The 20,064-nt window shown below is 36.8% G+C and overlaps 1 long non-coding RNA gene across 3 annotated transcripts in view; it reads left to right on the forward strand.

The window, feature by feature from the left end:
* Positions 1-2,027: 2,027 nt before the first annotated feature.
* Positions 2,028-20,064, forward strand: part of LOC123556268 (uncharacterized) — a 55,979-nt gene continuing 37,942 nt past the window's right edge. For 2 of the 3 annotated variants that reach the window (XR_008370845.1, XR_008370844.1), the window contains exons 1-3: positions 2,028-2,062; positions 5,103-5,274; positions 18,531-18,629. This is a non-coding gene — a long non-coding RNA (uncharacterized LOC123556268). Of the gene's footprint in view, positions 2,063-2,347; positions 2,448-5,102; positions 5,275-18,530; positions 18,630-20,064 lie in introns of those variants that run through there. The other variant, XR_008370846.1, reaches the window with a different exon arrangement.

The following is a 20,064-nucleotide window of genomic DNA, read 5'->3' on the forward strand; positions in this document are numbered from 1 at the left end:
GTCTCCGACGCCTGTAATTGCTTATATATAAAGTACCCGCTGAAATTCGAGGACGAATTTCAAAATGGTGGGGAAATATGTCACGGTATAGAACTTGAAATATATTAAAAAGGGGAGAAAGTGTGTAGGCGGCCGGGTAGCTCAGTCGGTAGAGCATCGGAACGGTATTCCGAGGCCCCGGGTTCGAGTCCCGGTCTGGCTGCACATTTTTCTCACCCTGTGACAGTAAAAAAATGACCGCATTATTTTATTGTAATTTTATTAGGCCTATGTGATTGACAAGAATATACATGTAGTTCTTTTTAAAGGTATTCCAAACAAGTTTGATAATACATGTATTCCGTATGGCACTCGTTCACTCCGTGGTGTGCATCCACAATAGAAGGATTAGTGGCTATTGCGTTCAACACACCTGATCTACATGTGTAGAGAAAATCACCTTTAAAATTATCCACATACTATTATCTGCTACGTGAGTTACAGTATAATCCGTGTCTACACTCAATATAAATACAAAATTAGAACTCCAAATTACCCTCTCTCTCTCTCTCTCTCTCTCTCTCTCTCTCTCTCTCTCTCTCTCTCTCTCTCTCTCTCCGTCTGTTCAGTTATTATCGCCCGATAGTGAAGTGGTAACACGCTTGACTGTCAATTCAGAGGTCCGGGATTCGAAAGGTCCGAGGTTTGAATTCCGGTACAGAAACTGGAAATTTCTGAGATGCTCTTGAGTGTCTCCCACCTAACTAAGAGGGCAGTAAGTACTGGTTCTTCCAGGAAGGATGACTTTGCGTGTATCGGTACCGGTGCTTCACACCGGGCACGTTAAAGAACCAGCCGGACAGGCCTGTATCTAAAAGGAATTGTGTCTCTCTTTCGATTCTGTGGACTTTGTCTTATTCTGCCCTTCCGGTCAGACCGCTCTGTGTTTGTACTAGTAGAGGATGAATTCGGCACCCCGAGTGGCTGTCTTTGCGCTATATAAAGCGCCTTTGAACGTGGTTATCTTGCATGAAAAGGAAGCCATATTGGCCTAAATCCGGTGTAATAAAATATATAATATATGTAACCCGTCTGTTTCTTTCGTTACACCTGTCTTTTTTATCATTATACATGTATACATAGCTTTTGATCGAACGTATCGCGTCAGTGTTTCTGGATTCTATACCAGTATCAACCTGTTCTCCACAAGTAACTGTCAACTTTTCTACATGAGTTAGACGTAGAGGACGAACGGTTTCGAAACAATTGTCTTTTATCAAATCATCATAGTGTACAAACGCCTCACCTATAAATCGAACCCACGACCCAGCTTATAAACTTGACCGCGGGGCCGTCAGTTCTATTATGTTGATAAAAGACTTTATGTCTGGAACCATACGTCTTCCACGCATGTGCCTTCTTTATAACCAGTTTGTTCAATAATTCATGTTCAGTTTGTTTATTAATCATCATCGTTTGTTCCATCATTATATCTGCCGCATGAGTTCCATCATTTCACCCATATGTATATGAGAGCATTATTTTGACGAGCAGAAAAGTTCTGTTTGTTGTAGTTCTTCGCGATTGCAATAAGGTAGTTTATGCCAAGACCCGTGGTCGAAAAATGGTCAGTAACTGGGTGAAGTCCGTACATATAAGAATTTAAAATCCAGGTGTAAGCTATGTCGCGCTTCTTAATACCAGTTGAGAATGTTTGTAGGGCCAAAGACTAACCTAGGGAAGTTTGATTTTTAGCCATAGAATTCCATATCGGACAATGTAGTAATACTCTTTCAAAACTAGTCATAGCAAAATTCTGAGTTGTGGTGCAGAAAAATGAACAGTGTTCAAGAAAATAAATCGTATTCCATGTGACATACATGTATCACTGTGTAACACCGCACACCCGGTCGAATTGTTATCCTAGTGTAGCAGGTAACGGCTAGTGAAAGTGTAGTCTAAAGCTACCAAGGTGCGAATCACGTGACATATGTTGGGAGTGAACTCGTGTTCATTCAGTAGGCAGTCAGTAAAGCACGAGGAAGGACGCAAAGCGAAGAAGGACACAAAGCGGGGAAGAAAGGTAAATATATTAAAAAAGAAATGTTTAATTACAGTTTCGCTTCTTCGTCTTCCAATAATATGCTGGAGCATCGTCGCATATGTGACTGTAGACAAGCTGGCTGCTTTTTAATTTCTGACTTTTGCAGTCACCCTGCATCACTGCCATCAGGTTTCCGCGGAGAAAGCCTTTCGCGTCTTGTCTTCTATGTGGGCAATATCTTGTTAGACTTTTATCTGATATTCAGGTTTTATTTTAAAATATGCATCACTTTTCTATTGAACTTTTTCGATTTGGCGGGAAGAATTTTTCTAATGTGTTAGGCTTGAACCAGTTACATGAGGTGATGGTTGATGGTGGCGGAAGTGGTTTTGGGAGAGACTATTTTAGCAAAGTGTTTTATCAGGTTTTTATAAGTTTTATAAACTTTAGTTGTGCTGGAGTGACGCAAGGCAGTTCTTATTCTTCTTCTTCCAGTACAGTACAAAATCCCCTCTGGGGCATCGTCGTACAATTTAGGTTCTCAGAGTGTGTCAGATGAAATAATTTTAAAAGTGTTTTAACCAACAATGGCAAACTTTAACTTTACTTTTATCAAGAAGAGTTGGCGTGACCGCGTTGAAATAGCGGGGTCAATGCCGTCATCTTGAATTTTTCTTATAAAATAAATTTTAATTAGTCACAGGTGGCTTTTCATGCATTTGTTCTCCTTGGAATATTATCCTTGTTGAACCTTGGCCCTTCTACCATTTTGTCAAAGTATTACTGTAATTGAGCGTGGTTTAGTATACGAAATTAGTTCCTTTTTCTTTTGTTTTCCAGTATTTACAGCTTTTGACCTGCTAGGGTCAATTGATATACTCATGATTATGTAGAAAACCTATAATTATGATTATTTAGAGTGTTTGATTTGTATTAATCTCAGATTTTGAGAAATACAGGCCTGAATTTTGTAACTGACTTTCGGCTCATTTGGAGCACTTCAAATTTTTCTTTGTTTTTCTGTGGCCAAGGACAATATTGTCCTCCAGCTTGCAGATACTAGTCCATTTTCCTTATTCTGCTTATCTTCCGTGCGTTTGGTACTCCTGAACTAAATTAGCTGTGCCAATTATTTATATGCTAGCATATGTGTGCATTGTGTGTAACTCATTAAATCATTTGTCTAGTGTCTCGGTACCTCTATGTAAATGAAAAGGGGTCCTTGGTGTACTTGTGAATTTAGTTCCTTCTTATTTCCATAAAATCCATATTCTGTAAATGCTTCAGTACTTCATAACACCCTGATATGCCTAGTGAAATTGCATAGTGTTTGTTCTTGTGATAGTGTACTAGTGAAATTAATAATTTACTTTCACAATTTTTGTAGTTTGAAAATATATACATATAGCAAAGAAAAATGAAAAGATAAGGGGAAAAAAAACAGGAGAGAAAAGGGAAAGAAAGAAGAAAAAAATGACCTGCATGAGCAATCGTTTTTATATTTGGCAGAGAGCACAAGCTCTAGGCTCGTAATTCAAAGAATATGGTCAGATTTTGGGGATCAAAGGGAATACAGCATGTCCAAACTGTAACATTGACATGCCTGGAGCAGTCTTCATATTATTTCGCATAAATACTTACTGAAAGTTATATTTGTCATTTTGATAAAGGCCTTAAGGCCGAAACGTTAATAAAACTGAGTGAGAACTATAGAGAAAGTTATATTGTCAGGGCCATAACTTTTACAGGTATAGAACATTTTTAGCTTGACTTTGCAAAGAAGAAGTAGAGCTATTTCACTCGCCCCGGTGTTGGCATGGGCATCGCCGTTGGTTAAAGTTTTCGATAAAGTCAAATACATGTATCTCTGTTACTATCAAAGATACTGACTTAAATTGAAACTGAAATTAGTTATTTACTATCAAAGTCAACACCAGGAGAAACAATACCCATAACTCGGATTTGAATTTTGACAGAGTTATGTCACTTTTTAACTTAGAATTTTTGGTTAAAGTTTTTGATTAAGTCAGTATCTGTTACTATCGAAGTTATTGACTTGGAACTTGAAAGAGTTATTTTCTATCAAAGTCTACACTAGGAGAAACAATCCCCATAACTATGATTTGAATTTTGACAGAGTTATGCCCCTTTTAACTTAGAATTTTTGGTTAAAGTTTGTGATAAGGTCAAATATCTGTGGTAATATCAAAGCTATTTACTTGAAACTTGGAATAGTTACCTACTATCAAATGTGTCTCCTGGGTTATAAAACTAGGTGATAGCATCAAGTCCTATAACTCTGACCTGCATTTTGACCAAATTTTTCCCCCTTTAAAACTCCTAGTTAAAGTTTTGCATGCAAGTATATCTAGCTATTAACAATAATAGCATATAAAGCTTTGAAACTTTTTATTTTAATTTTTTTAGGTCAATTTCCAACCATACTGGGTCAAGTCACATACCTCTGAATTGTTTGTATTTTGGTCAAATTTTGTCCACTTTTGGACATAAAAAGTCCTACAAATTTAACTGTCTCCAAAACTGATGCAGACATTGAATTAAAATTTCACATGTGTCTTTAGGGTTATAAAACTAGTTGATAGCATCAAGTCCTGTAAGTCTGACATGCATTTTGGCCAAATTATGCCTACTTTTGTGCTTAGAAAATCCTATTTAAAGTTTTAAATGCCACTTACTATCTCCAAAACTATTACGCAGATATTAATTTAAAAGTCTAGATATCTCGATATTAAGGGTAATATTTCTGCTTCTGGGACAACAGTTTGAATAGTCAATAATAATAAAAGTGTAATAAAATAAATTCAGATTCTCTTTTTAAGCTTAAATTTATATACATGTACAATGTTATTTCTACCATAATTGCACATTGTCTATAAAACCAAGAAAAACTCTAGTATTTACTGTGAAAATGGACATTAGAATGAATTGACTAAACACTAACTTTTTAACTGTAAAGGTATTTCATTCTTGCTCATAAATGCAAGGTAGGATTATTTGTGTCATTGATTAATCTCTAGTACTATATCTAAGCAATGTCAAGAACAATAATTTATTTCAGGCTGATGAGTCTATGATTGGTTATCTACGCCTTCTTAAATTCATAACCCAAGTTTGTTGTGATGTCTGTCATCATTCCAGTTGACTCTCACAGTGGTGAACTTTACAACAGCTGTCAGAATGGGAACCAGAACAATTACCTCAGTGAAAGCCAAAACATTTTCATTGTTCAAGTGAGTACATGTAGATTAGTTTGGACAGAATATGTATGCTTTTCTAGAGAAAAAAGTATGAATCTGTATGCTTTTCTATGTAAAAAAGTTGAATGTCTTTACAATTTCTTTTTTAGTCTAAAATGATAGCTAAGTTTAAACAATATAAATGCACCAATTTCCAAGATATATTTGTTTTTCTTCTATTTGATATTTAAAAATGAGCTTCTACAAAAATGACAGCTCCTGTATTTGTACAATAGTACTAAATAGGTAATCAAGCAGCAGTTTCTGGCTGGTTGGATAATGGCGGAAAGAGAATCCTTAATTTATAGCTCAACTATAGGGAGTATAAAGAGAGCTATCCTACTCACCCCAGTGTCAGTGTCGGCGTCAGCGTCTTTCCACGTCCCCACCTTGGTTAAAGTTTTTTTTACACTTTCACTTTTTTCACCTTATCTCTCTAATTACTTGATGGATTTGCTTTAAATTTAAAATATTTATTCCTCATCAACACCCACATCATCTGGCTTAAGGGCCATAACACACCAATATTTCATGATTTATCCCCCTTTTTACTTAGAATTTCTGGTTAAAGTTTTGGTGCACTTTCATTCTCTCCGAGTTATCACACTACAGATTTGATTCAAATTTAAAACAGTTGTGCCACATCATCAACCACATCATATGACACAAGGTGCAAAACTGGCACCAATTTTTAGCTCATCTGAGCCAAAGGCTGGTGAGCTATTGTGACCGCTCAGTGTCCGTCGTGCGTCATGTGTCCATCAACATTTTCTAAAAAAATCTTCTTCTTGAAAACCACTGGGCAGATTTACACCAAACTTCACAGGAATGATTCTAGGGTGGCCCCCTTTCAATTGTTCAAAGAATTGAATTCCATGCAGAACTCTGGTTGCAATGGCAACCGAAAGGAAAAACTTTAAAAATCTTCTTCTCAAAAACCAGAAGCCCTAGAGCTTAGATATTTGGTACAAAGCATTGCCTAGTGGACCTCTAGCAAATTTGTTCAAGTCATGACCCCCACGGTTAAAATTGACCCCGCCCCAGGGGTCACTTGATTTGACATAGGAAAATTTTCAAAATTTTTTCTAAAAATAAACCAGAAGGCCTAGATCTTAGATATTTGACATGTAGCATTGCCTAGTGGACCTCTACAGAATTTATTCAAATCATGAGCCCCCGGGGTCAAAATTGACCCCGCCCCAGGGGTCACTTTATTTTACATAGGAAAACCTTCAAAAATTTTCTAAAAATAAATCAGAAGGCCTAGAGCTTAGATATTTGACATGTAGCATAGCCTAGTGGACCTCTACAAAATTTGTTCAAATCATGACCCCCCAGGGTCAAAATGACCCCATCCCTGGGGTCTCTTGATTTTACATAGGAAAACCTTCAAAAAATTTCTAAAAATAAACCAGAAGGCCTAGATCTTAGATATTTGACATGTAGCATTGCCTAGTAGACCTCTACAAAATTTGTTCAAATCATGACCCCCGGGGTCAAAATTGGACCCTGCCCCAGGGGTCACTTGATTTTACATAGGGACTAGTAGACTTCTACAAAGTTTGTTCAAATCATGACGCCCGGGGTCAATTTGGGTTACTTTATTGTACATAGAAAAGTCTTCAAAATTTTCTAAAATTAAACCAGAAGGCCTAGAGCTTAGATATTTGAAATGTAGCATTGCCTAGTGGACCTCTACAAAATTTGTTCAAATCTTGACCCCCACAGGGTCAAATTGACCCAGCCCCAGAAGTTACTTGATTGTACATAGGGAAATCTTCATAAATTTGCTAAAAAAACCCAGAGGGCTTAGATCTTAGATATTTGATATGTAACATTGCCTAGTAGACTTCTACAAACTTTGTTCAAATCATGACCCCCGGGGTAAAATTGGCCCCGCCCCAGGGGTTTCTTGATTGTACATCGTAAAATTTTCCAAAAAGTTTCTAAAAATCATCAGTTTGACATTTGAAACATGTAGCTCATATTACTCAGGTGAGTGATCCAGGGTCATCATGACCCTCTTGTTCATGAATTAAGCCCCCTTTTTAAATGAAATTTCGGGTTAAAAGTTTTGGTGCACTTTCTCTCTATCTCAGTCATGACTAAATAGATTTGATTCAGACTTGAAATATTTCTTCAACAACATCACCCAACTCATATGACTCAAGGTTCATAACTTTGGCACAATTTTGTTTTGATGAATTATGCCCCTTTCTTCTTAGAATTTCAGGTTAAAGTTTTGGTGCACTTTCACTCTATCTTTATTACTGAATGGATTTGATTCAAACTTGAAACATTTGTTCAACATCATCACCCACATGATATCGCACAAAGGCCATAACTCCTGCACCAATTTTTCATGAATTATTCCCCCTTTTGACTTAGAATTTCAGATTAAAGTTTTGATGCACTTTCACTCTAGCTCAGTTATTATTAAATGGATTTGATTCAATCTTAAAACAGTTGTTATACCTTATACCCCCACATCATATGACACAAGGTGCATAACTCTGGCACCAATTTTTAGCTCAACTATTCAAAGAGCTATTTGACTCGCCTGTGTGTGGGGTCCGCATCCCAATTTGGTTATGTTTTTGTATGTAAGCTGGTATCTCAGTAACTACTTGTGGGAATGGATTGAAACTTCACACACTTATTCACTGTGATAAACTGACTTATATTGCACAGGTTCCATAATTCTTATTTTGCTTCTTTACAAAATTATGCCCCTTTTTGACTTGTATGTAAGCTGATATCTCAGTACTCGCTAATGGGAATGGATTGAAACTTCAGACTTGTTCACTGTCATGATCTGACATGCACTAAGCAGGTCCCGTAACTCTACTTTGTTTGTTTTCAAAATTATGTCCCCTTTTCCACTTCGCAGTTTTTGGCTGAGTTTTTCGCTCACCGTCCGGCATCAGTCCGTCCGTCCGTCCATACTTTCCTTTAAACAACATCTCCTCCTAAACCAACAGGCCAATTTTGATGAAACTTCACAGGGATGTTCCTTGGATAGTCTTCTTTAAAAATTATTCAAAGAATTGAATTCCATGCAGAACTCTGGTTGCCATGGCAACCGAAAGGAAAAACTTAAAAAATTTTCTTCTCGAAAACTAGAAGCCCTAGAGCTTAGATATGTGGTGTGAAGCATTGCCTGGTGGACCTCTACCAAGTTTGTTCAAATCATGACCCCGGGGTCAGAATTGACCCAGCCCCAGGGGTCACTTGATTTTACATAGGAAAATCTTAAAAAATCTTCTTCTCAAAAACAAGAAGGCCTAGAGCTAAGATATTTGACATGTAGCATTGCCTAGTGGACCTCTACTAAAGTTGTTCAAATCATGACTCTGGGGTTTAAATTGACCCCGCCCCAGGGGTCACTTGATTTGACATAGGAAAATTTTCAAAAATTTTTCTAAAAATAAACCAGAAGGCCTAGAGTTTAGATATTTGACATGTAGCATTGCCTAGTGGACCTCTACAAAATTTGTTCAAATCATGACCCCATGGGCATACATGTCAAGTTTCCCGGATCGTCCGGGAGTCTCACGGATTTTTTGTCCATTTCCCGGACATACGGAAATCAATTATTTCTCCCGGAAATCCGAAATTCCAAGCTAATGGTTTCCTATATCAAACTTAATCCCTAATTACACACTGTGCCTGACGTAATTTACCACTCTTCTGGTATATTGATAAGAGTTTAACAAGGTCACGCACTGATGACATTCTGCAAACAGGTGTGTACTGTGCTATTTTTAGATTGTGTTAATTGGCGAGTGCTGATACTGACATAATATGATGATAAGACAGGAACTTGTTTATTGAAGATTTTAAGTGTAAAAAGAGATATTTTGAGGATACATTTGAGTAGATTAAAGAGCCGACCTTTATTGGATTGATGGCAATCATTACCACTGATGGAGAAAACAACTAGAGATAGGTTATAACATTCTTTCAACAGCTATGATTTTCAATTTCATTTTGATGAGTAAAAAGTATTTTTCAATATAGATTCAAAAGGGTGAAATAGATTTATTTCCATTCAATGTTAGCTTCTGTTCGTTTGCAAAAAATCCAAGAATGTAAAAAAACCTGCAGATTATTCACATTAAAGAAACTCGCCAGTATAAAATTTCATCCAAACTCCATTTCCTCTGCTCAAACCATACTGTAATAACTGAATAAAGTTACTATAAATCTATATATAATTTTTTGTTTACATTGCAGAATTTCTAAAATGAACTTTTCCAATCTTTCATTTTGGACAGTACCGGTAACTGTTAAAAGCTAAGGGTGCTTACAAAAAAGATACTGATACATGGCAAACAGTGCAGATCATGATCAGACTGCATGGACAATTTACACTCGTCGCAAAGGCAGAATCAATCGTATTCAACAGGATTAAGATTAAAATGTTTTAAAATGCAACTTAAGCACCTAAAAACATTGATCAGATCTTATCTGTTATACAGTTTTATAGAATCGACCAAAAATTTCCTAAAAAATGCTGGTCGAAAATATCTCCTGGATTTTCATCAAATATCCTGGATTTTCAACTGAAATCTCCTGGAAAATTGTCCCCGGAACTTGACATGTATGCATGGGTCAAAATTGACCCTGCCCCAGGGGTCACTTGATTTATAGGAAAATCTTCAAAAATTTTCTAAAAATAAACCAGAAGGCCTAGATCTTAGATATTTGACATGTAGCATTGCCTAGTAGACTTCTACAAAATTTATTCAAATCATGACCTTTGGGATCAAATTGACCCCGCCCCATGGGTTACATGATTGTACATAGTAAAATCTTCAAAATTTTTTATATATAAACCAGAAGGCTTAGAGCTTAGATATTTGACTTGTAGCATTGCCTAGTGGACTTCTATAAAATTTGTTCAAATCATGACCCCCGGGGTCAAAATTGACCCCATCCCAGGGGTTACTTGATTGTACATAGGAAAATCTTCAAATTTTTTCTAAAAATAAATCAGAAGGCCTAGATCTTAGATATTTAACATGTAGCATTGCCTAGTAGACCTCTACAAAATTTGTTCAAATCATGACCCCCCAGGGTCAAATTGACCCCGTCCCATGGGGTTACTTGATTGTACATAGAAAAATCTTCAAAATTTTCTAAAAATAAACCAGAAGAGCTAGAGCTTAGATATTTGACATGTAGCATTGCCTAGTGGACCTCTACAAAAGTTGTTCAAATCTTGACCCCTTAGGGTCAAATTGACCCAGCCCCAGGGGTTACTTGATTGTACATAGGGAAATCTTCATAAATTTGCTAAAAATAAACCAGAAGGCTTAGATACTTGATATGTAACATTGCCTAGTAAACTTCTACAAACTTTGTTCAAATCATGACCCCCGGGGTAAAGTTGGCCCTGCCCCAGGGGTTACTTGATTGTACATCGGAAAATCTTCCAAAAAAATTCTAAAAATCATCAGTTTGACATTTGAAACATGTAGCTCATATTACTCGGGTGAGCGATCCAGGGTCATCATGACCCTCTTGTTGTATATTAGCTGGTATCTCAGTATCCACTAATGGGAATGGAATGAAACTTCACACACTTGTTCACTGTCATGATATGACATGCAGTGCAAAGGTTCAATAACTCTACTATGCATTTTTACAGGGTAAGCTTTTGTGATCGCCCATCGTACGTCAGTCCCTTCACAATTTGTGACCACATTTTGCTAGCAATTTTAATAAAACTTGTACAAAACATGTATTGGCATGATATCTCGGTTCCTTTTGAAAACTGGCCAGATCCCATCATGGGTTCTAGAGTTACTGCCCCTTAAAGGACCAGAATATGCGTGCATGGGTGCGTCATTTCTTGTCTGCACGATAGTAGTTTCATTTCCGATTTTATTTTAACCAAACTTGCACACAACTTGTATCACCAGAAAGGTTCCAGAGTTATGGCCCCTGAAAGGGCCGAAATTTGTTATTTTGACCTTGTTTGCGCAATAGCAGCTTCATTTATGATTTTATTAGTCTCGTAGTGGTTGAAAACCAGTTTCGGGGACTATAGGAATGCGCTTTTCCGTCATTCCGTCCGGTCCATAACTCTTTTTATCCATGAACGGATTTTAATATTACATTGCACAAATGTTTCTCATGATAAGACGAAGGGTTGTGCGCAAAACCTGGACCCCTAGCTTAAAGGTCAAGGTCACAATTGGAGGTTAAAAGTCAACAGGGCTTTTTAGGAGAATAGGGGTTACTATTGCTTATATCTTACTATAACTTCACATAAACATTGTCCAGTATACAAACAATGTATGTGTATGGGCTGAGCCCATTATACCCAAGGTCGAGGTCACCAAGCTGTTATACTTGGGTTATTTTTAAGGTTAAAGTTTTTTGGCAACCTTTGTTTTTCTGTCATATCTTTGTTACTATTGCTTATATCTTACTATAACTTTACATAAACATTGTCCAGCATACAAACAAAAGATGTACAGGGACTGGGCCCATTATACCCAAGGTCAAGGTCACTAAGCTGTTATACTTGGGTTATTTTTAAGGTTGATGTTTTTCGGCAACCTTTGTTTTTCTGTCTTATCTTTGTTACTATTGCTTACATCTTACTGTAACTTCACATGAACATTGTCCAGTATACAAACAAAGTATGTGTAGGGGCTGAGCCCATTATGCCAAAGGATAAGGTCACCAAGCTGTTATACTTAGGTTACTTTTAAGGTTCAAGTTTTTTGGCAACCTTTGTTTTTCTGTCATATCTTTGTTACTTTTGCTTATATCATACTGTAAGTTCACATAATCATTGTCAAGCATACAAAGTATGTGTAGGGGCTTGACCCATTATACATAATGTCAAGGTCACCAAGGAGTTATGCTTTGAATTATTTTCATGTTAATTTTTTTTGAAAGCTTCGTTTATAGACATATCTTTGGTACTTTAAAAGATACTGACTTGAAATTAAAAGTATTTGTTCATAATCATCTGTATGTGTGGCTAGATACCCCATAACTCTGTGTCTTTGACAGAATTATGCTCCTTTTGTATTTAAACTTTTTTGCAAATCTTTGCTTTCTGGATACTACTTTAATGCAATATAAGATAAAGACTTGAAACTTAAAATGTATCTTTATCATCATGATGTGTGGTAACAATCCCAATAACTCTGATTTGTATTTTTGACTGAATTATGCCCCTTGTTTACAGCTCTTGTTTGCCTGTCTGGTCCATAACTCTCCCATCCATGAAGGGATTTTTAGCTTGACTATTCGAAGAATAGGGAAGCTATCCTACTCGCCCCGGCATTGGCGTGAGCGTCACACAAATGTTAAAGTCTGCTTACAACCCCAAAATATTTTCAAAGTCCATTGAGATATTGCTTTGATGTTTTGCATACTTGTTTACCACCATGACCCCAGTCTGTTAAAAGGAGGAGGCAACTCTATCAAGCATTTTGACAGAATTATGGCTCCTTTTTGACTTAGAATAAATGTTAAAGTTTGCGTAGCACCCCAAATATTTTCAAAGTCCATTGAGTTATTGACCTTTCATATTTTGCATACTTGTTTACCATCATGACTGCAGTCTGTAAAAAGGAGGAGACAACTCTATCAAGCATTTTGACTGAATTATGGCCCCTTTTCGACATAGAATATGCTTATTGTAATGTTAAAGTTTTACTCATTGCTTATATGATACTATCAAGCACTGAGAATAGTAAAGCGCGCTGTCCACTGATAGCTCTTGTAAAATTACTTGGCACAAATGTTCCCCATGATGCGACAACATGTCATGCGCAAAACCCGCACCCCTAGCTCAAAGGTCAAGGTCACAATTGGAAGTAAAATGTCAACAGGGCTTTTTTCCTGTCCGGTCCATAACTCTCCCATCCATGAAGAGATTTTAATATCAATTGGCACAATTGTACCTCATAATAAGACGATGTGTCATGCACAACTTTCAGACCCCTAGCTCAAAGGTCAAGGTTACACTTAGCAGTCAAATGTTAACATGGCATGAACAGGGTCTGTTTCCTGTCCGGTCCATAACTCTCCCATCCATGAAGAGATTTTACTATCAATTGGCACAATTGTACCTCATAAGACGATGTGTCATGCACAACTTTCAGACCCCTAGCTCAAAGGTCAAGGTAACACTTAGCAGTCAAATGTTAACATGGCATGAACAGGGTCTGTTTCCTGTCCTGTCCATAACTCTGTCATTCATTAAGGGATTTCAATATTACTTGGCACAGATTTTCCCCATGATGAGACAACATATCATGCGCAAAATCCAGACCACTAGCTCATAGGTCAAGGTCACAATTGGAGGCCAAAGGTCACTAGGGTTTTTTTTCCTGTCCAGTCCAGAACTCTGTCATCCATCAAGGGATTACAATATTACTTGGCATAAATGTTCCCCATGATGAGACGATGTGTCATGAGCAACACCCAGAACCCTAGCTTAAAGGTCAAGGTCACACTTTGAGATGAAATGTCAATAGGATTTTTTTTCCTGTTCGGTCTATAACTTTGTCATGCAAAACAGGATTGAAATATCAGTTGGCACAAACATTCCCCTGGATGAGACAACATGTTGGGCGCAAAGCTCTGGCCCTAGATCTAAGGTCAAGGTCATACTTAGAAGTCAAAGGTCAAATTCAAGAATTGTCTGAAGCATTTCTTCTTTATGCATGGAGGGATTTTAATGTAACTTGGCGCAAATGTTCACCACTGTGAGACAAATTGTTATGCGCGCCAGAACCAGGTCCCTAGATCTAAGGTCAAGGTCATACTTAGAGGTCAAAGGTCAAATTCAAGAATGACTTTGTCCGGAGCATTTCTTCTTCTTGCATGGAAGGGATTTTTTTTATATGTAACTTGGCACAAATGTTCACCACCATGAGGCACACTTTTTTTATGCCCCCGGCATCTACTGATGTGGGAGGCATATAGTGATCGTCCTGTCCGTCCGTCCATTCGTTCGTCCGAGCCCACAAATGAACGTTTGTTGGGTACAGGGAACAACAGGTAACGGTAAATTCTATTCATTCCGTAGTGTTTACTGGGTATTTTTTGTCGCATATTGGGTACTTTTTAACAAAAGAAATACCCAATAAAGGTCCATCTGTGGGAATGTCCATTCGTCCGTCCGTACGATGTTAACCAAATGGGACCGTTTCGTCTAGCGTCAATGCCCCTTACTAGAATGACCATTCCTCATCTTCAGACATAACCTGACCTCAGTTTGACCTTGACCTCATTTTGGACTTAGGTCGCTTGATATGGACCATCTCTTGGTTAACCAATTAGCTATTTTGACCTTGTCTGCACAATAGCAGCTTCATTTATGATTTGAATTTAATAAAACTTGCACAAAACTTGTGTCACCATAAGATATAGGTTCCTTTCTTGAACCGGCCAGATCCCATAATGGGCTCCAGAGTTATGGCCCCTGAAAGGGCCAAAATAAGCTATTTTAACCTTGTCTGCACAATAGCAGCTTCATTTATGATTTGATTTTAACCAAACTTGCACACAACTTGTATCACAATAAGATCTTGGTTCCTTTCTTGAACTGGCCACATTCCGTTATGGGTTGAAGAGTTATTGCCCCTGATGGGGCCAGAATTAGCTATTTTGAACTTGTCTGCACAATAGCAGTTTCATTTATGATTTGATTTTAACCAAACTTGCACACAACTTGTGTCACCATAAGATCTTGATTCTTTCTTATATGCCCAAAGGGACATATTATGTTATTGCCTCTTTGTCTGTCTGTCAGGTCTGTCTGTTGGTTAGCAATTTCCCTTCCATTCTGTAACTCTTGAACCCCTTGAAGAATTTCAAAGAAACCTGACACAAATGTTCACCTCATCGAAACAATGTGCAGAGTGCATGTTTTGGATGGCTCACTTCAAGGTCAAGGTCACAGTTAGTGGTCAAAGGTCATATGACTTTTGTTTTGTGTGTATATTGCTCTGCATTTGCATTGCATTGCAGTGCTCTTGTTTTTATTTGTAAGGTCCTACAATAATTTTTTTTTAATGACTTCCCTTTTATGTCACTATAAATAGCTTATTTAGCAACTTTTTCTATTAGTGGTCGTAGGGAAAAGCCAAGACCCCTTTTCTGTGGTACAACATGGATGGTACCTCCAATTTTTAGGTGTATTTTGACATTATCTGTACTTTGTAAGATTTTTTTCGGCGTGCCGTATTACGCACAATTTTATGACCTCGTATAACCTTATGCCGCCTGAATAATGTACCAATCAGATTGCTTGGTAAGGTATTCTCAGTATTTTCAGCCATAATGAGATATTTTGTAAGAGTGGCGCTGATTGGAGGTAAGGCTGAAAATGCTTCACTCTGAGTGAAATGACAACGCGTTTGTCATCTATAACCTCTATAAGTACAGCACCATCGGGTTGTATGCATACCACTTGAACAGGTGTGCGTAACCAAATATTCGTCTGCTCATCCGGACATATTTCTGTTTTGTTGAGTCGGCTAAAGGCTGAAAGCCTTTTGACGAGTCCTTGCTGTTCAGCCATTCTCTAAATGGACCGAATAACACGTGAAGGGATGTAGTTCCATTAGATTTCTCAAACTTCAAACAGTTCACTGCATGAATGAAGTTAAGTTGTGTCAATTCCCTTTGCTATGACCAATATACGATGTAATATGTCATATTTATGACTTGTAATTGTGCAATACTCGAATGTAACTCATTAAGCATAAATGTGCATTTAAAGAATTGCGCAGGCTTACAAAGCTTGGGTAACATCCAGCGAAAGACAAAAAATAGTTCCACAGGGCTCCAGATAAGATGCGTATTAGCGTAAATTACGTATAGAAATAATGCAAATACGCATGTCTAATAATTTCTAAGCGTATAAAAACGTATATAAAATTACAGAAACGCACACAATGCTTTTTTAAAAACAAAATCTGAATCGTCTGGATGCGTTAGGTGGTAACATAGCCGATCAGCCTTAATTCTCCCACATTGAACGTAAACACGCATCGTATGATTTCTATAAACTTTGCATGGGTTGAATTTTGCAGTCAGTAAACGGATAAATTATCGGAAGAAGAAGCTCTTACTGGTTTGTTTAGTTACTACTGATATTAAAAATGATTTTAATTCTTATTTTTCGAGAAATAAACAAATCGGCGAAACATTAAATTGTATTTTCTTGTAGTTTTTGAAATCAAAAGTAGATCGTCTATGTTTGGCTGCTTTCACGAAATGAAACAACTTTTTTATGAAAAGGTTTAAATAAGAGGTAATTTAACCATAATCTTCAATGTCAGATACTGCCAATTGCTGCTAAATGTCTTCGTATCATCACAATTTGTAAAATATATTGTTAAAACTGGAGAAAAGTGTGATCGTATCCGGATATAATATTTTGGGTAAATATCGAGCTACATGTTATGAAATTTTAAGAAAAAAACTAAAAACAAACTGAAACTGGTAGACTATACTGTCAGTACATCAATCATTAGCCGACTCAGGCCCTTCAGGCCTTTGATTAAGTTTTCTTGTTAAGTTATTTCTGTTTTGTTAAGTTTCCTGTTTTTACAAAAAGGTTTTGTTTTATACAGTCATTAACTCTTACCCTGTATTACAGGAACAATTTCTAACCAGTGCAAATCATTACTATATAACCAGCAACAACATGTCCGATACTGTTAAGTTTTAGACTCTAAATTTTAAATTAATCTTTCCGGTGAAAATAGTACTGTACAGATTCTGAATGATAGACAAATTTGATAATAAGCTGAAGTAGGGTAAGGGTTTGTGTTGCTTCCAACAATCCAGAAATAAAGTATAGAAAGTATTTCAATATTGTTTGCTTACTGTTACCATCTTTTAAGCACCAAAGGCTCAAAGTGAGCTTTTGTGATTGTTTGGTGTCCGTCGTGTGTCCCTCCACAATTTCTAAACAGTCTTCTTCATTTATACAAAACTTCACACTGCCAAAAGATTTAAAATACAGGTTTCTGCCCATATATAACTTGTGCTTCAGTTACATCACTAAGACCATCTTTTATAAAGATATTTCTTGTTTTACTTTTTGGTTATATTTTTTCGCTTTGTTGTTCCTGTCCTTTGGAGGACTTAGATTTATTTTTAATTTCTTCCCTTTGTTGTTATGAAATTTTTATCTGGGTCATGTGGGGTCAGAAACTAGGTCAATGGGTCAAATCAAACAGCAAGTAGGGGGCACATTTTTTATTCTATCTCCATAAATTTTGATCAGTGTTTGTTATCATGAAGTCTTGGACAAGATCTTATCTAAGCCACATGGGGTAAAAAATAGGTCAATAGGTCAGATCAAAGAAAATGCTTATTTACACTCAAGAGGCCACGTTTTTTTGGTTCAATCTTACTGAAAATTGGTCATAATATTTTTCTCCGTGTAATCACTAGGTAAAATATGTTTATACTGTTATGATGTGTAACACAGGTGAGTTACCTAGGGCCATCTTGGCCCTCTTTTTTAGTTAGATTTTTAGATGTAAGATGGTATCTTAGTACCCACTAAAGGAAATGGATTATAACTTTACACACTTGTCCACTGTCACGAGCTGATAAGCACTGTGCAGGTTCCATAACCCCGTCTTGCATTTTTACAACTCTGATTGAATTTTGACAGATTTATGCCCCTTTTTAGCTTAGAATTTTTCGATAAAATTTTTGATAAAGTCAAATATCTCGATTAAAGTTTTTGACTAGAGACTTAAAATAGTTATTTACTATTGAAATCTACACCAGGAACAATCCCCATTACTTTGATTTGAATTTTGACAGATTTATGTCTCTTTTTAACTTGGCATTTTTTTTTTACTGGCAAAACTCTAATTCAGAGTCAAACATTGAGAAAAGTTGAGCGTGCTGTCTTACGGATAGCTCTTGTTGACTTTTGTATTCATTCAATTGACGAGGCTGTTGAATAGTGGAGCATTGCTGCCCGCCAGTAGCTCTTGTTAATGAATTATGTCCCCTTTTACTTCGAATTAAGGTTAATTTTGATGCATTTTCACTCTATTATAGTTATTACTAAATGGATTTGATTAAAACTTGAAGAAAACATCACCCACACCATATGGCACAAGGAGCATAACTCTTGCACCAATATTTTATGAATTAATGACTGTTACAGCTCTCAGAAGATTGCTAATTTTGTATAGAACATATTGTAAATTTATTTACTACTGTATACCTTTATTCTACAGCAAACCAATGCAAATCATGTGATGCTTGTTGAGAGTGCATGTTCATTCAGCAGACTGTTGGTAAAGGACCAAAAAACGAACACAAAGCAAGGAAGGAAGGTAAAATAATTTTAAAAAGAATGTTTAAATAGTTTTGCTTTTTTAGACTTGTATTTGTTGTTATCCCCCCGCCAAAGGCGAAGGGGATATTAGAAATGCTCTCCGTGCGTGCGTGCGTCCGCAACGATCTTTGTCCAGAGCATAACTCCAAAAGTACTGGAGGGATTTTCTTCAGACTTCATACACTGATAGAACACATTGGGAGGGAGTGCAGTGTGCAAGAACAATAACTCTACCTTGCCTATTTTTTGAGTTATTCCCCTTTATCTTATTTTCTTGAAAAATTTTGTCCGGAGCATAACTCCAAAAGTACTGGAGGGATTTTCTTCAAACTTCATACACTGATAGAACACATTGGGAGGAAGTGCAGTGTGCAAGAACAATAACTCTACCTTGCCTATTTTTTGAGTTATTCCCCTTTATCATATTTTCTTAAAAAAAATTGTCCGGAGCATTTCTTCTTCATGCATAGAGGGATTTTGATATAACTTGGCACAAATGTTCACCACCACGAGACAGAATGTCATGCGCAAGATCCAGGTCCCTAGGTCTAAGGTCAAGGTCACACTGAGAGGCCAAAGGTCAGATACAAGAATGACATTGTCCGAAGCATTTCTTCTTCATGCATGGAGGGATTTTGATGTAACTTGGCACATTTATACACCATCATGAGACGAAGTGTCATGCGCAGTTCCCTTCTTTAGAATTACCTCCCTTTGTTGTTACTTTAAATAGCTTTTATTGTAACTTTTTCATTACTAGTCGTAGGGAAAAATCGAGACAACTTTTCTGTAGTACAACATGCATGCTACATCCAATTTTGAGGTGTATTTTGACCAATCTCTACCTGGTAAAGATTTTTTTGTGGACTTGCAATTTTTTTTTTTTTTTTTTTTTTTTTTTTAAGATTAACTCCCCTTAGTTGTTACTATAAATAACTTATATTGTAACTTTTTTATAATTGACCGTAGGGAAAAAACAAGACCACTTTTCTGTGGTACAACATGGATGTTACTTTCCAATTTTACGTGTATTTTAAGATATCTACCTGGTAAGGAGTTTTTTGTGGACTTAGAAAAACAAAAGACTTACAATGATTACTAAACAACCACAAAATTAAAATTCCATTTGCAAATACAGCTGCTAGAGTAAAGAAATTTGCTGTGACGGGCATATATTGTGACATTCTGGCACTCGTGTTCCCTGTTAGCTTTCCATTCCTTCTTTTTACAGTAGCCATATAGAAAAACATCATAGCTATACTGTTCATGAAAATTAATAAAATTTAGCAGTAAACCACCTCACCACTGACTTATTCTTTCTTTCACATCTTTAAAACCCCTGATGCGGACCACAACTAAATGGTTCTTCAAAGCTTTCCCCAAAATTAATACTTTCAGACACTAACTTGCCAGGAACTTTAGCCTTCAATTAT

The sequence above is a fragment of the Mercenaria mercenaria genome, chromosome 5 (genome assembly GCF_021730395.1).
Source record: "Mercenaria mercenaria strain notata chromosome 5, MADL_Memer_1, whole genome shotgun sequence".
In the NCBI taxonomy this organism is placed as follows: domain Eukaryota; kingdom Metazoa; phylum Mollusca; class Bivalvia; order Venerida; family Veneridae; genus Mercenaria; species Mercenaria mercenaria.